The sequence below is a fragment of the Nannospalax galili genome, unplaced genomic scaffold (assembly GCF_000622305.1).
Source record: "Nannospalax galili isolate Female #2095 unplaced genomic scaffold, S.galili_v1.0 scaffold929, whole genome shotgun sequence".
In the NCBI taxonomy this organism is placed as follows: domain Eukaryota; kingdom Metazoa; phylum Chordata; class Mammalia; order Rodentia; family Spalacidae; genus Nannospalax; species Nannospalax galili.
In genome coordinates this window covers 1077327-1081063 of record NW_008359591.1, presented here as the reverse complement: position 1 = coordinate 1081063, position 3737 = coordinate 1077327, and the positions used below count along the sequence as shown (strand labels likewise).

The 3737-nt window shown below is 39.8% G+C and overlaps 1 pseudogene; it reads right to left on the bottom strand.

Moving 5' to 3' along the window:
• Positions 1-385: 385 nt before the first annotated feature.
• The window catches only part of LOC103725982, an 8334-nt pseudogene continuing 4982 nt past the window's right edge, over positions 386-3737 (bottom strand).

Sequence of the window (3737 nt, the reverse complement as noted above, 5' to 3'; positions counted from 1 at the left end):
GAGTACGGATTTTAAAATATCTCTTCCCTTAAAATCCTCACTAACAATTTTTATAATAGCAATATTACTAAGTCAGACATTTGTAGTCTATATTTTTATTTCTTAATTTAACAATATGCAAAAAATTTCTATTATGTGAAAAACAGAGTCAAATATTACAATGCACATTTGCACATTTTTGGAGTCTTTTTGAGACAGAGTCTCCCTGTAACCCCAGCTGGCATGGAACTCACTATGTAGAACAGGCTGGCCTTGAACTCACAGAGATCCACTTGCCTCTGCCTCTGGAGTGCTGATATTAAAGGCATGAGCCACCATGCTCAGCCATACAATGCTCGTTTTTAAAAAATAAAACAAAACCTTGAAGTTTTCAGGAAAATAATTATCATCTTATGAGTTTTCTTAGAGCACCTAAAACTTCTTTGTTTCTTAGGCTTTAAATAAAGGGATTTAGCAGAGGAATTACTATTGTGTAGAACAGTGAATACATTGTATCCTGATGTTTACTTGGTCCAGACCCAGGACTCACATGAAGAGGAGAGTTCCATAGAACAAAGAAACAGAGAACAGATGGGCACTGCAGCTAGAGAACACTTTGTTCCTGCCCCTCTCAGACTTTGTTTTCAGGATGTCAGAGAGGACACAGGAATAAGAGACTATGATGCTCATGAAAGTGATAGCTTCTATGAAAGCAGAAAAAATGAAAACCACTAATGCATTAATAGATGGGTCAGTGAAGAAATTGTATATATGGCAAGATTTCCCAGTAGAAATAATCAATTATGTTCGACTTACAAAATGTTAATCTAAATAACAATCTTACATGAACAATGGAATGCAGAATACCAATTATATATGGCATACTTTGTTAATACAAAGTGCATCATCTCTTAGACATCACAACTAGGTAGAGCAAAGGGTTACATATATCTACATGGCAGTCATAGGCCTTTTCTACCAGTAGGAAACACTCTGTAGCTGCACTGAAACAGAAAAGGTAAATTTGAGAAAAGCACTCTGGCAGGGCTATTGTATCATTCATATTTAAAAATTTCATAAGCACCTTTGGGGTGACTGAAGATGAAGTACAGGCATCAGCAAAGGCTAAATTTCCAAAGAAAAGTTCATGGGGATGTGAATATGAGGATTTTTCCAGATTAAAAACAATTAACCCAAGGTTGCCCATAATGGTAATTGTTAAGGTTCAGATAGCCCTGCCCGTCACTAACAGAGTCTCAAGGACTTCTCAAGCTCCTGAAAAAAGGGAACCAAGCTGATAAGCACCCTGGTCTTTGAAGTCAAGAGAAGCAGACTTTTCTCCACTGTTTGGCCAATACAGCAGGCTTCCCCTTTGATCTCTAAAGAGAACAGGTTTTAACAGTCCCGCTCTCTCACTTCCCCCCACCCAAATTTAAAAAAATACATCTTCCCACCTTCTGCAGGAAGCAGAAGCCTCCCTTTTTAAAAGACCCCAGCTCACAACCCAGGCAGACATTTTCCCTGCCCAGAAGGGAATCTGTCCCATGTGTTCCTTTGCTAATAAACTCTGCTTTCTCCTAATCAACCCTATTCATCATATGGCTACTTTTTATCTATCAGATGGTGTCAAAACCCGGTTCTTACCTCAAGGGACCCACCTGGACTTCTCCAATGCCACTAACTTGGCTTTCTGGTACACTTCTTTTCTCTCTCTCTCCTCCTCTCCCCAGGCCTCTGCTTTGCTTTCACCTCTTTCTGGCTCTCTTCACTGGGTAACACACTCTGCCTTGCCTGCAGCTTCTTTTGATTTTCTTTCCCATTGTTTTTATTCAGTCCCAGACACCACTATGATCTCCATGATGGAACTGCTTCATCTGTTGGCTACCTCAGTTCCCCTGCCCACCATTCACCATCGGCATCTCGCCCTCTCCCCCCTCCTTTGCCATGGGCCTGCAAGGTCTGCTTTCTTCCATCCTTTTTTCCTGTCTTTGTCCTCTTCTACTGCCTTTCTTCCTCACTTTACTCAGGATGATTTCTGACACCATTCAGTCCAACATATACAAATGCTCTGTATCTTTCTCCTCTCTCTCCCCCTCCCATACTAAACTACTCCCTGCCTTGTGTCTGCCAGCCCTCCATGTGTCTGACCTCCCATGCAGGCTCTAAACCTGCATGACTCCAAGTCCTTTTTTCCCTTCCTGCTTCACCCCCTCCAGACAGCTGCCAAGATTGCCAGCTTGCCTGCCCTGGGAATTTTTTCTTTAGCATTCTAACAAAATGATAAAAGTTCCCAGCTGGGCCCATTCTTAGATTCTCTTATAAATTTGGCTAAAAACCCTTTAGGGGACCCTTTCTCCCCATTTTGACCCAACTCTTCTAAACCAGCTGGGTAATTTTGCTGGATCATTTAAACAATTTCAGGTGGCTTGCCCCATTGAGAAACAAAACACGTTTTAAAAGCCGTTTTTTTCTCATAAACTTTTCTCAGGCAAAGGAGCTCAAAATTTTGATCTTAGGCCCTCTTGGGTATCAAACAACTGGTGCTCAGGCATCTACTTTTCTAACTAGATCTAACCATTTTAAATTTCACTATACATAAAAGGTCACAGGCACTGCTCAGGCCAGTCATATGCTTTCAGACCACCAACCACTAATTTATATGTCCCGTTCCTTCTGCCGCCCTCATGAGTTTCCTTTCCAGCATACCTTATGTCTACAAATTAAGAGCTCCTGAGAACTTGGCTTCCCATTCACAGCCACAGTGGTTGTTGAGGAACATGGATTTCTTTAAGTTTTTTTAAAGTTTTTACATTGTTTGACATATTTGCAGATTTTTAAAAAGGAATTATTTTAGGTTTTGGCATTGTTTGCATGACATCTTTACCTGGTAGTTTTAAAGGAATTATTTTGGATTTTAACATCTTTTATATGGCATTTACTGTTTTCTAAAAGTGACTATTTTGAAGTCTTACTGTTTTCCATAGACTATTTCTTAGTTTCTAAAGGGAACTTAAAGTTTTTCATTTGCCTTCAAGGTGCAAAGGGAGCTGACACTTTGTGATGACTAGACCTGTGAAGCACATGGAAATTTGCTGTACTCAAGGGCCAAAACCTTACAAGAGTCAAGCTACTACCAACACATAGTTACAACAATGAGAGTTAAAAACTAATGGCCTACTTGAGAGGCTTGAGATGCCATCTCTACTGGTCTTAACTCCTCCCCTTTCTACATTATGATTCTAAGCCTGTTTTTCTCTGAAATAGAATTATTTCCCTCTCTGATACTCAGATGCTCTATGCTTTCTTATGTTCATGCCCTATCATTCCCTGAATGCTTTCTAGTTATAATGTCAGGGTAATATTAATTATATTGGTAAATTGTCACATCCAGTTTGAGCTCACTGAGATGCTCACTCTGAAGATGGAATTGGCCCTTCCACTTCAGACTCAAGTTTATTATCTCAAGATGTTTTATCCAAGACTTTTCCAGGTTCAGGCTGGCCCCTGACCCTGTGACAAGGAGGAGAACAACAAAACAGCCTAAGAGTAAAGGCACTATGCAGTTGAGAACCACTAAGGTGTAAATTAATTTCAACAGAGGGTAAAACCAGCTAATGGAATTATTTTCAGTGCTATTTAGATTTTATTTATTCTTAACCTAATCTGTTAATGTTTCCTTTTGTCTTTCCTGCCTCCTACAAGGTTTTATTAACTTCCTTCAGTTATTTAGCTCTTAAAAAGGAAAACGATGCTACCTC